The 14,696-nt window shown below is 31.3% G+C and overlaps 1 protein-coding gene and 1 non-coding gene across 5 annotated transcripts in view; both read right to left on the bottom strand.

Moving 5' to 3' along the window:
- CAMKMT (calmodulin-lysine N-methyltransferase) overlaps positions 1 to 14,696 on the bottom strand; it is a 354,956-nt gene that overhangs the window by 238,108 nt on the left and 102,152 nt on the right. The gene's annotated exons all lie outside the window — the stretch shown is intronic.
- LOC111740689 lies at positions 5,025 to 5,143 on the bottom strand. The gene has a single exon (XR_002780709.1). It is a non-coding gene; the product is annotated as a 5S ribosomal RNA (ribosomal RNA).

A 14,696-nucleotide genomic window follows, 5' to 3' on the forward strand; every position in this document is an offset into this window, starting at 1 on the left:
TAGAATGTTTATGATACTAATTGACCTTGCCAATCATCACTCTCCCCTATACAGAAAGAAACATACCGATTAATAATATCCAGCATAGACTCTACAGTTTCAGGTCTAAGAAAGAACAGAGCTGCCCTAGAGTGAATAAGACTATCTCTAAGGGCCAGGAATTAGGGGCCAGGAATTTGTAGAAAGCCACTCAGGGAAAAAGTGGCTTGAGGTCCTGTTATTTCTAATTATATGACTCAGAAAAGAACCATGCTTATGCAATAATATTTTAGCTAAATGTTTATAAGTAATTCTTTACTTAAATTTATAGAATTAATATTAACAAATCCTGATTTACCTGGAACCCAGGAAACCAGAAAGCTCAATCATTATCAAATTCTTTTCCCCCTTAAACAGGATTCTAAAATAGCAATAGATGCTCATGATGGTAAGCGTTCAGATTAAAGGTCCCAGTGTACCCCTTGAATAATTTTTTTAAAAGAAATTATTTTTAGTATATGTTCAAAGTTAAATTTACCTTATTACATACTAATGCTCACAAAACTGGTCACACATTCAGGATGTACAGATGGGAAATCAGTTACACAGAAAATTGCAATTAATAAAAATTTCCATTCAACAGCCATTACTTAGAGTCAAGAGTTTATTATGTTGGCTGCTTTCTTAAATTCATACATTTTAGTCTCTGTGCTTCCTCTCTTGAAAGTCTTTCCCTATCAGTCTATTATGCTATTCTCTAAGCCTTAGAACTCCCCTCAAAATATGAGAGTTAATCTTATCCTGTCTTCTTAAACATGTAAACAGTTTCCGTGAACATCTTTTAGGTAATATTTACTAACATTAAAGCTTACTATTACTCAATATGGGAAAATAAAATGCAAAATCATTTCAGATTGGCAAAATTTTAAATTACAAGGAATTGAAAAGAAATACTAAAATTTGGCTTTAAATGAGTCTAAACCATTCAAACTTTACCAAGTATCTCATTTTCTTTTTCTATATTTATATGCTTAAATTTTTTTTTACTTTATTTTTTAAGCCTACATACATTTCATTTGCTGAAAACAACTCCAAGCATTCTTAGCATCTAACCAATCAAAGGCTTTCCATTTTATTTTAGAAATAAAGAATTTCAGTATCAAAATTATTTTACTTACAAAAAGTAAAATCAACTCTAATTTTAAGGAATATTTTGTTCACTAGCAATATAAATTTACTGAAGAACATAAATCATTTTATTAAAATATTTTATAAAAATTAGAAACTAGAGCAAAGTGATCACCCTTACATATTCACAATTTACATGAGAAACTAATAAATAGAGGTTAATTCTAACATAATGTTCTGAAAGAGAATTATAAAAATATATACATGGAATTCATTTTGTAACATCTTGGTGTGTATCTGGCTGAAATATTTTTAAAGAGTGAACAATACTGCCAGGTAACCAAAAGAGCCTTGCCTTAAGTGATGAATTTTGGCTACATAGCTAGCTATTTAAATATGTTAAAAAACAACAGCAAGGACAAAAGAAATATATTTACACATAATTAAATTATCATTATGCCATAAAAATATTTTTTATGTGCTTAAAATATTAAAAACATTCAAAAATAAATTGATTTGTATTTTTGCTCCTAGTAGCTGCATTTAAAACAACATACGTTTGCCAAGTAGCAGACAATACACACACAATATAAGTATTAAGAGCATAGAAGTTTCCTAGTAAACTTTTTTGCTTTTATAACTCTGTTTCCTTTCATACGCAACAAATGGGATACAGAGGTATATATAACACCCATCATCCCTTATGAAAAACTCCATTCTGAACATACAAGTGAATAAATATTTTGATATATGGATGATTGATATAGACATATATCTTTTCACTTGTATGATTCAAATGTTCCACACCTCATAAAGCTGTATTTCCTTTACCTACAAGAAATGTATATATGCACCTCTAAATATCTGTGTACTACATATAAATATGTATGTTTTTAGAGTTCAATAATGTATTTACTTAACAGATACATTAATAGATGTAGATTAATTCCAAAAACTAAGATTCAGTAGAGTTCAAAAGATATCTAATTAATAAATATAGCTCCAAAAAAATAACCTCTTCCCTTCGAAATATATTAGATTCTCATACATTGCAGTTAATTTACTACTCTGTTATTGCAAATGATAAATAAAGAGAACATAGTCTTTCCTAAATTAAAAAAAAAAGGAGTCCCAGACTTTTATATTAATTTGAATAAATTATCATAAATTTTCTGGATAATTAATTCAAACAATAAGAAAAAGGTTGTTGAATTTATGAATAAACATTTCAAGGTAGGTTGAAATATTTTAACTTGAACCAAAAAACTAGTTTCTTTTAGAATTTTGCAACTCTCTGGATTAAAATAATTGGCAGGAAAACTTTTTTAAATAATCACTTTGACCATTAAAATGAAATGAATGACAATCTTTATACTTAATGTGGGTTTATTTTGGGTGGTCAGAGGGACTTGTGGTATGTGTGTTTGCTTGTGTGTTTAAATGAACAGCCACACTAATAATGACTGCTGCTTCTCAGAGGCAAAAAGTGGTTGAACAGCTCTATGAGTGCCTACTTCCCCAGTTCTGAGTCTACTAAAGGGAAACCACAGTATTTATTAAAGATAGTTACAAAATCACTCTTTTACAGGCGCTATGATTTGATTCAAAGCCTCCTAGAAGGTGAATGGCAACGTTAAACCATTAACCACTCAGCTCCTGAACATGAAGGAAATTACGCTTGTATAGCAACCAGGATTTCCTTCCCAAGATTTCAGTGGCAGTAAAAATTAACGATGGATTATTCCTGTAACTGGGGGAGGGGGAGAGAAAAAAAGTTTCTATCCTGCCTTGTTCTCAGATTACCTAAAGATTTATACTTCATAATGTATGACCATAAAATTATGGCTGTGAACGTTTGGGGACATGATTTAAAATATAAAATGGAACTTAAAAGAAAGATAAGCTACTTAAATCTTTAAAGGGAAACTAAAACTAATGGTAATTTTCATGTATCACATTTCAAAGAAGAGTCCTTAAACCCATGAGTTCATGACAGCTTTATTCTTAGACCCACAAATCAAGCCATTGTTATGCTCTGAAACTGCAGGAACTGCTGCCACCTATAGGATCAGAACAATAATGGCAGTGTTTTACTCAGCAGTACCCTCTATTGGGGACAGAAATGTGCTGACTGTGTAAGTACTTTTCTTAACAGCAGGTGGCCTCACTTTTGATACAGATTTACCTCAAAGACGTTGGTTTAAAAGCTTTTTCGTGTTTTGTAAAATAAACTCAACTTTTGCCTGAATCTAAAGTTGCTAGGTGATTTGACATAGAAAAAACACAGCCTTGAACTCTACAAATTCATTTCCATAAACAGTTTCACAAAGTCATTCCCCAGTCGCTAATCTGATGTCACTTAGTGCCAAGCCATACCAACAAAGCCACAAAAGAGAGGCATTCTGCTGAGACTCACTGCAAAGGGACAAAAGTAGGGAAAGTGTTTAAAGAGTATAGAATGCCAGTTACCACAATAAGTCCCATCTTCCTAGAGTTTACTTTACTCTATAATGAAGTAACCATAAAGCCAACAATTCCTTGTGGGATTTTCAGGTTATTTTAAACAAGGTTATACATTTTTAAAGATGTTTACTGTTGAGTACTCAAAAACTCAAGCCTTTATGGGTAGTAACAGGTACCAAAGATACTAGAATAATTTTCTTGGAACGGAAAATCAATTAACTTTTCTATGTTTTTATTGTAACCATCGAATGACAAAACAAAGGGTTTCCCTTTGTTTTTATTTTGTCCATATTTATTAATTAAAATAGCCAACACCTTTATTATTGTTAAAGATTTGAGAGCATTTTAAATGTTCAAAAATAAAAGGCGTTATACTCAAGGGCAGAAGTAAAGGATTTCGGCATATTCAGAAGCCAAGGTAGAGTAGGCTTATAAACCAAAGAAAATTTTATAGCAGAAAACCATTCAGTCAGAGTCAAGTAGCACTCAAGCTATGAAAATAAGTAAACATTGTCCACTATACTGTTACAGACATGCCATCAACCGACATTTGAATTCAACAGCAAGATGTTGCAAATGCTAAACTCTAAACCTCTGTCTATAATTGCAGCAAATGGCAAGGGAAGGAAAAAAAAACATACTTAGGACAAAACAAGGAAACAAAACAATATCCAATCTGGAGCTATGAAAAGCAAATAAAATTATTATTGAAATGTTGACTATTCCTGAACTATTAGACAGATGAATATTAAAAAATTTAGCCAACTACCCAGATATTTATCATGTTTCCATAAAAAACAAAACCTTAGAATTTGTTTTTGAGTATCATTCAGAACTCCTGTCGCAAAATCAGATTCCCAGAAAACATTTAATATACATTGCTCTTAATTTTATACATTAAATCTATGGTAAATAAATATATTTTTTAAGGCCACTGAAATAAACGGTCACTGCAGCTTTACATAGGCTGTGTTTGCCACCGAGGACTGTACAGAGAAGTATTATCCTGCCCTTTGTGTGAGACAGCAAGTTAACCCCCTGAGTTCTGACACTCCCATCTTTCACCGGTGCCAAGGCCTAGCCCATGGCTCTACCATTATAGGTATGTTTATAGTCCCGAATTTAGGCCTACCAACTTAATTTTTTTTTACGTGTCTTTACATATCTGACCTGCCACCATCTTCTTCAAATGACTATTCTGTGCTACTGACAAAAGCTCTGATGGACATTCAATCCCCTTCATAGGTGAGAAATGGCAGCTAGGCAAGATAGAGAAATAGAAGAAATTGTAAGTGTTCAATCAAAAATGATGGGCACCTAATAATTATAGGTATAAAAAGGCTTTAAAACTATACTTTTGAATTTTTTTTTTTTTTAGGCAAGGCAACCCTTGGTTGACCTTACAGATTACAAGGACCTTGTCAGTTTACAATCCCTTATTTTTTATTTTTTTACACCTACAGCACCTGGTCTTCCTAGGTAGTCTCCCATCCAAGTACTAACCAGGCCCGACCCTGCTTAGCTCCCGAGATCAGATGGGATCGGGCTTGTTCAGGGTGGCATGGCCGTAGACTACTTTTGAATTATTATAATCATTTTCTCCAGCTACAGACAGGCATTATTTTTAAATTGTTTATTTAATCATTATAGTTTAACTTTTCAACTTTAAATTTTTTTTTTTCAATTTCCAAACTAAGGTAGGGAGATACAGTTTAAAAAGTTTCTATTTGTAATAGGGTTAAGCAAATTTATTTGAACTATATTTGTATGTAAACAATATCATTGTATGGAAAGTAACACACCAGCCCAATAAATATCAGGTGGTTCTCAGGGTAGATACTTGTGTACACTAATTCCGCGCTTCTCCAAACTTTCTGATGGTATCATGGGTTTGCTCTACTATGAAGTAAATGTTGCTTTATTAGATCAAATCTCCAAGTTCCTATTAACTTAATAATGAACTATAGCAAACTGGATTTTTATTGAGCTTTTTAAAAGATAGTAGTGATTAGATATACATAGATATAATCATATGTGGTAAAACATTTCCAGTGTTTCTCATGTTTCATTTACATATTCTTTATTTTCCTAAATTCTCTGTATCCTCACTGTACTACTTTCACAGAGTCTATGACCCAGAACTATTATTAATACAATTGCATAAATCTTTCTTTTATTACTTCATTAATAAGCCACTTGGACAATAATAATAGCTATGATAGAGTCTGTACCCACCATTTGTCATGTGCTAAGGGCTTTTTCTTCCTAAACATTGATCCTTAGATCATCCCTGTGAAATATTATCTCCACTTTACAGATGGGAAACTAAAGGACAGGGAAAGTATATGACTTGCCCAAGGCTACCAGGACTGTAGATTACAAATCAGGTGCTCTTTTTATTAAACATCTGTGGGTATAATTTAATTCAACAAAAATTATTGAGCACTGATACATGTAACACAGGATGTTAATGTATTTTTTACAAGACAATTTATTTTATAGAATTGAATTACTCAAAGTTCTTAAAAATGCATAAAGTATAAAAACCTGAATGTGACAAAATTTTAAAATTTGCTTATACTCTTGATATATATTGTCACAATAAAATGAACACATTTTACAGCAACAAAAAGGATTCAGCAGCTGAAAACTGTAAATAGTTTATGCTATAAAGTCATATCTATCGCATTTTAAGAACATATTACAATATGCAAACCTGTAAAGGGACCCCATATTGCTAATGAGTGGGATCATTTGCATTTGTAATATTCTTGATCTTTAAGGAATTAATAATCTCTTATTTTTTTTCAACAATACACTTTACCATTTTGTAGTGTCTTCATTTTGAAAGCACCTGGAATAAATAGTTTAAAAACTATAATTTTCTTTGTAGCTACAGTATACAAAGACAGCAATAGTGACTCAAGCACCAAAGAACTATAGTGCTACCCTAAGGACAAGAGACATTTTAGATTCTTAAATATATTAAGAAGAAGCCTTTTCTTTAAATCATCAAGTCATCTCACTTTTTTTTAAACAGTGACTTAATCCTGTTTTACACAAAAATCAAATGCAATAACATTTCAGTCAGTATACATTATATAATAAGAAAAAAAGAAAAGGTTTTGATGGATATCCTAAAGCTTCAGTTCTAAGAGACATAGGTAGGAGAGCAGATGGTTCTCAGAGATGCGATCACAGAATATTTCTATTTTAGAAATTCCTAATTTCTAAAGATGCATTTGAAGGGTAATGTTGATATGCCTACCATATGACTCTAGTAAATCAAAATGAAAATAAGATCATGCATGAGGCTTTTTGAATGAAATTTCCCTTTAAAATAGAGGGCTATCCAGACAGGAGAGGTGGTGGGGGGAGGGGGAGGGGATGATGAAAGAGGGCAAAGGGATTAAGAAGTACAAATGGATAGATACAAAACAGTCATGGAGATATAAGTGTAGCATAAGGAAAATAGTCAACAATGTTGTAAAAATATGTAAGGAGGAAGAAGGATACTAGATTTAGTAGGGTGACCATTTTGTGAGTTATACAGATCTCTAATCACTATGTTGTACAACTGGAACTAATATATTATTGTATGCCAACTATAATTGAAAAAACTCATTGAATTGTACAATGTCAATATAAACAACTAATTGTATATTGTACTTCAATAAAGCTGAGGGGGTGGGTTGAAAAATAAATTAATTAATTAGTTAATTAATTAAATTTAATTTAATTTAATAAGTGGGCTATCCAACACTCCTCTTCCCTATTGGTACCATCCTCGGGCCAAATGAATGTTGCTAGCTCTGCTTTGGGCACACCAGTTGATTTTCAAAATATCTCCTTATTCTTACCTATGTCTACAAACTCCTACTTTTCATATAAGGCCCAGTTTTATATTCTTTTTTCAAGATAACAAATTTTCAGTTAATATTTTCAAACTGTAGTTGACTGAAACCATGGAAAGCAAACCATGGTTAAGGGAAGAGTACAGTAATATTCTTAAATGGCATCTATTACTGTGTCTCAGGTCTTATCATTCTTGTAACATTCCTGAATTGCATCTATCACTGTATCTCAGGTCTTATTCTTGTGCCAATTTCACATTAAGTGTCTATGTTGTTGTTTCTAAGTACATATTCTATTTACTGAGGCTTCATTTTACATGGAGTCTTCAATGTACCAGGTACTGAATAAGGCAGTTACTAGTTTGAGGAGCTTATATTTCACCAATATAAGAAGGCAAATGTGAAAATCAAGTATTTCAACACAGAGTGTTTCAATGCATCCACAGTCGTGTCAATGCAATTTATCAAGATAACATACAATGCTATTTGGAATACAGAGGAGGAGCTTTTGATGTAGGGAGGTGAGAGAGACCCAGAACAGTTGTATGCTGAATTTGAACCTTAAGCAATCACTGCATTAGAGATTTGAGATCTAGATGAGTTGACAGACATAAAGGAATTAAATAGCAATAGAACATGCTGCCTGGTTATATCGTTTTTGAAAAAAATTACTCCAGCACATAACTTTTTTTTTCCACTTTTTCTTTCTCCAAATGCTTATCTTCTTTTTATACCCTAAATTTCTGTTAAGTTCAGAGATACTTCCCAATTCCAAAGAATTATGATGTTTATTATGATGCTCATATGCTCATATGATGCCACGTATCATGTGATGAAATTAATAGAGTTCTAAAACAGATCATTCTTTTTGCTCCTGTGCTGTGAGTAAGCAGATAATCTATGCTGGAATTCATGTAATTGCTGCTTGATAGCATTCAATTTGGATGGTGCCTCACAGATAATCTCTAAATAGAACAATTGGTTCCAGTTTGCTGGTTGAAAGGCAATTGTAAAAGAAGGGCACAGTTAAATGATGAGTACTCCATTAATCAAAAATCAGCCATAGAGGACTATGATCCTAGCAAGTTTATCACCTCCCTGGGTGGTTGGATTTTCTCTTCATAAACTGTCTTAGCTTTTGTTATTTGGGTTTCTACTGGATAGTTTACTTATTAAACTGTAAATTCTCCGAGGATAAAGGGTTTGTTTTTATATTTTGTAACCTCAGTCTCTATTAAAAATTCCTTATGGAGTAAAATCATGAGACAGAAATATTTCATTGTCCAGAAGACGGTTATTCCATATTAAATGAAATTTGTTGTGTATAACTTGTTTTCTTTAGGTAATTTATCTCTCTAATTACACATTTTAAAATTTAAACTGTTTTATGGAATTATTTCTAAAATGTACTAAACACAGTGCCCTTGGAAAAAAAAGCTTTGGTATATCATCCACCACTATGATCCTTCTTCAACAATGGAATTATTTATTTAGATCTAATTTGTTAATGGTTTAATGTTTAGTTTTTAAAACACAGATTGTTAGCATTTTGGTAAATAATATGTAAAATCTACTAATGAGGTTTCCATTACATAAACTACTTGGTTTCTTAATATAAGGCCTATAATTTTTCATAAAGTGAAACACAAAGAAAATACCCACAAAAACATACTTTGGCCAATAGCAATCCATATCTCTGGTTTTCTCTTTAGTGATGATTGATAGTAAGATGTGCCACATGGCAGTTCAACCACTATTTCATCGATGGAAACATTCCTGCTGCCCCTACACCCTAAATCCTGGAAGAGTAAATGCTAAATCAGCTGTTCCCCCATCTTTCCTCTCTTCTGGTTTATTCCTCATGATAATAACTGAAATGTGCTGGTCACATATCACTCTCAGGAGAGGTAGGAAGGAAATGTGCACAGATTTTAAAGCAGCTAGGAAAAATATATAATAATGATTATATAAGGAGGTGTTAAATGTATATAAGCAAATTTATTTTATTATTCAACTCCAACATTTAAACCATCGATATATAACTTTATCTGAAGAATCAAAATCTGTTAAAAACCAGGCTCCAAAATGCTGTTTTATGACTTGCATAATTTCAAGAAAGCAATCACTTCTTTCTTTTATTAGCCTGCCCTCTCATCTGACTGTGGCTTTTACATAACAGAAACCATGTCTTACTTTTTTGTATCTTCAGGGCTTGCCTTACCTTGTATCATCTATATATATTTGTTAAAATGAGAGGATATATGAAATATTTGTATTATAAATGTTTTTACATGAATATTTTCCTGTAAAGAGGCTTTTAAAAGCTGACACACAAGTTCGAACCTTGGACATTGAGCCTCACAAAACAGTAGTAATAGCCACCATTTATTAAATGACTACTATGGAATTTACTTTATCTGCCTTATCTCATTTAATCTTCACAATAAGAAATAATAACCATTCAAATGAACTCCAAAAGCAAATTTTATGCATTGGTTAAAATAATATTGTTTATTTTATTCTTTTGGGAAAAATCATAAATAATTCCTTTGAAAATCTTTACTACCCCTTGGAGTAAAATACTATTTTTATCTCCTTTTTACATGAGAAAGCCAAGACTCAGAGAGGGGAGTGATTTGACCAAAGTTATACACAGCTAGTCAGTGGTTAAGCTTACTCCACCTAATTACTTAACTCCAAAGTCCATGTTTTTTCTAATATGCCAATTCACTTTCCCAACATCTACGAAATAGGGAAAATAATATCTACCACACAACATTGTTGTAAAGTTTACTTTTAAAAAAAAATACATGAAAACACAATGGCTACCAACAGAGTAAACATTTTATATAAATATTAGCTTTCTTCATTCAGCACCCAACTGATTCCTTTCCTTTGAGGATCTATAATACCTAACATATATCCAAATATCTACCACATATATATGTGTGTGTATATATATATATAAAATTTAAATACATATATATGAATATATAAACATATCTCCTGTAGTTATTTGAATCCATATTCTTCTTACCATCTATTTATTAGATATCAGACACACATACACATATATATGTTTATATATGTGTGTATATACCTAAATGTGTGTGTACACCATCTAAACTAATTCCCATTTATCTCACTAACCTCTTCTATACTCCATATCTCAAGCACTCTATTCATATATACCATCAATAACATCGCAGTTCCTTAAGTTAACCTTTCAATTATTGCCTTAGTTTAGGATACCTAATTGATTTTGGTTATTGCTCTTCAAATTTACATACTATCTTGTCCATCCTGTATTCTCTTAATAATTTTCAAAGCTTTATGGCTCAGAAATTTCCAAGACAAATATTTTAGTTAATCTTTGAATGTCATTTATTTAAAGCATTCCATATTTAATGTAATTGAATAATATATGTTATAATTTCATAAGATAAGAAATAATAATAAATGCTGACATATCTAAATATATAGAATTTTTGACAATTTTTTAAAGTGTGAAAGGCAAACAGGTGGGGAGGAAACATTAACAAAACATAACAAATAAAAGGTTAATATCCCTAATATTCAAAGAGATCTTAGACATCAATAAGAAAGAGACAAGCATATCAATGGGGGAATAGACAAAAGAATAAACAATTAATAATAGAAAAAAATGCAGCAGACTATAAATACTTGAAAAGTGGTTAACCTCACAAATATTAAATAAAATGGAAATAAAAATTCAATAAGGTGTTATTTTTTGTGAATTGACAATTCCAGAGTAAACCTAAGGGAGAAAATAACAACCATACATACTATATAAATAGAAATATTTTTTCTAGATATTATTTTAGTAATATATAGCAAAATTCAATATTTAGTTTTTAAAATCAGGATAGTAGCATACTGTTTAAATAAAAAAAACAAAACCCATGGACACAACTACAACAAAACTAGTTGACAAGATATCTCCATGAATGACAAAATACAACAGGTGGGAACAAACCATGAACCTCCAAATCACTAAAGGGTACTCCCTGGAAAGCAGAGACTACCAATTTGAGAAGTGCAACTGAAAAACAGAGACTATTTCCCATTCCATTTTCTGGTAAGAGTGCAAAGGGTCTGAAGCTGCCCTCATGAAGGAAAAATGCCTAAAAGTGAGATGCAAACTAAACAGGATGGTGCAATATGGTCAAAAGAAAGAGAAGATCCAGATAAAATGGAGGAGGAGAAGAAACAGAAAATTTCATAATGTATGAGGTCCTATTTTTGAAAACAATTGAGAGTTCTAGAACTATAAAGCTAGAAAAGCTATTCTGACACAACCTTCCTACCTAAATGTTGAGGATAATTACTTTCGCATAAAAATAATCCACAAAAAAAGACTGCAGTTGAATCCCATAGAAAGTTCCTATTAGAAAAGAATAAAGAGAAATATTATATCTATAGATAATAAAAACATGAAATAAACACATGCCCATAAAACAGATGGAAATTCTAACTTAACACTTCAAAATAAGCTGAAAGAAATTAAGAAAATGATAGACGATATTAAAGAACATAAATCACAATTAGACCCAGAAATAAGGTGATAAAAAAATTAGAAATAAAAAAAATATTTTTCAAAAATGAAAATAAAACCACAAAAACATGAGAATAAATAAACATAATTGATAATGCTTTAAGAAAAATAGAAAGTGAAAAGAAAAAATCTTTTAAGAAACAAAGAGAAATCATAAAGACATGAGATAAAGTAAAATATATAGAAGACACAAAGAAGAGTCAACATACATATAATAGAGGCCCCTGAAGAAGAAAGCAAAAACAGTGAAACAAAACAAATATTAAAACCAAAGAAACTTTAGTTTTCCACTTCCCCCAGCATCAGGAAACCACCAATCTACTTTCTGTTTCTAAGAGTTTGACTACTTTAGAGACTTCATACAAGTGTAATTATCAAGTATTTACCTTTTTGTGACTGGTTATTTCACCTAGCATAATGATTCATATTGTATGTAGCAAATAATAAAATTTACTTATTTTTAAAACTGAATAATATTTCACTGTATGTGTACAGTATATACCATATTTTCTTTATCCATTCATATATCGATGAGCATTCAGGTTGCTTTCATCTCTTGGCTACTGTGAAAATTGCTGCAGTGAACATGGGTGTGCAAATATCTCTTCAAAACTCTGCTTTCAATTCTTTTGGATCTATAATCAGAATGGGGATGGCTGAACCATATGCTTATTCTGTTTTTAGTTTTTCGAGGACCCTCCATACTGTTTTTCATAGTGGCCATCTTAATGAGTTTGAGGTGATATTTCATTGTGGTTTTGATTTGCATTTCTCTAGTGAATAGTGAAGTTGGGCATCTTTTCATGCTGCTTGTTGGCGATTTGTATATCTTCACTGGAGAAATGTCTATTCAAGTCCTTTGCCCATTTTTAAATTGGATTGTTTGTTTTTTGTTGTTGACTTATAGTTCTTTATATGTTCTGGATACTAACCCCTTATCAGATACATGGTTTGAAAATGTCTTCTCCCAATCTATACATTGCTTTTTCACTTTGCTGAACAGAAGTTTTTAAGTTTGATATTTATGTATTCTTGCTTTCGTTGCTTGTGCTTTTGGTGTCATACCCACAAAATCATTGCTAAATCCAATGTAATGAAGCTTTTCCCCCTAAGTATTCCTCTAGGAGTTTTATAGTTTTAGGTCTCACATTTAGGTCTTTAATTTATTTTGAGTTAATTTTTGTACATGGTGTAAGGTAAGAGTCCAACTTCATTCATTCATGTGGTATCTTTTGTCTGATTTGGCCTCATGGAATGAGTTTGAAAGTAGACCCCCCTCTTCAATTTTTTGGAAGTTTGAGAAGAATTAGTGTTCTTTTAATGTTTGGTAGAATTCTCCAGTGAAGCAATCTAGTCCTTGGCTTTTCTTTCTTGGGAACTTTTTGATTACCAATTCAATCTCCTGACTAGTTATAGTTCTGTTCAGATTTTTTATTTCTTCATGATTCAGTCTTGGTAGGTTATATATTTCTAGAAATTTATCCATTATTTCTAGGTTACAAATTTGTTACTATATAATTGTATATAGTAGTCTCTTACAATCCTTTTTACATCCACGACATGAGCTATAATGTCTCTTCTTTCATTTCTGATTTTTGTTATTTGAGTCTTTTCTCTTTTTTTTTTCTTAGTCTAGCTAAGGGTTTGCCAATTTTATCTTTTCAAAAAAACAACTTTAAATTTCATTGATGTATTATTATTTTTCTATTCTCTATTTCGTTTCTTTCTTCTCTAATCTTCATTAATTCCTCTCTTTTCTAACTTTAGGTTTAGTTTATCTTCCTTTTTTGAGGATGTTGATTTGAGATCTTTCTTTGTTTTTAATGTAGGTGTTTATTGTTAAAGCTTTCCGATTGGCACTGTTTTTGCTGCATCCCATAAGTTTTGGTATATCGTGTTTTAATTTTCATTTGTCTCAAGATATTCTATAATTTCTCTTATGATTTCTTCTTTGACATCTCGGTTGTTCAAGAATGTGTTTTAGATCCACATATTTGTGAATTTTCCATTTGCTGTTGATTTCTAGTTTCATTCCACTGTGGCTGGAAAAGATACTTGGTGTGATTTCAATTTTCTTAAATTCGTTAAGTCTGTTTTTGTCCTCTAATATGTGATGTATCCTGAAAGACATTGTGTGTATGTGCTTGATAAGAATGTGTATTTTGTTGTTGTTGGATGAGTGTTCTATATATTCCTGTTAGATCAAATTGGTCTATGGTGTTGTTTAAGTCTCATTTCCTTAATGATCTTCTGTCTGGTTGATCTATGTCTTACTCAAAGTGGGGTATGTAAATCTCCTGTTTTTGTGTTACTATTTCTCTGTGTAGTTCTGTCTTTATCTGCTTCATATATTTGGGTGCTCTGCAATTAGATACATATATATTTTTAATTGTTACATCTTTCTGGTAAATTGACCCTTTCACCTTTATATAATGTCCTCTTATGACAATTTTTGTTTTAAAGTCTATTTTGTCTAATATAAGTATAGCCATCTCACTCTTTTGGTTATCATTTGTACAAAATATTCTTTTCCATACTTTCACTTTCAGCATATGTATGTCCTTATATCTAAAGTGAGTCTCCTGTAGACAACATAGAGTTGGATTTTTTTTTAATACATTCAGCTACTCTGTCTTTTAATTGGGGAATTTAATCCATTTAAACTTAAAGGAATTACTGATAGGGAAGAACTTACT

The sequence above is a fragment of the Pteropus vampyrus genome, unplaced genomic scaffold (genome assembly GCF_000151845.1).
Source record: "Pteropus vampyrus isolate Shadow unplaced genomic scaffold, Pvam_2.0 Scaffold66, whole genome shotgun sequence".
Taxonomy (NCBI): Eukaryota; Metazoa; Chordata; class Mammalia; order Chiroptera; family Pteropodidae; genus Pteropus; species Pteropus vampyrus.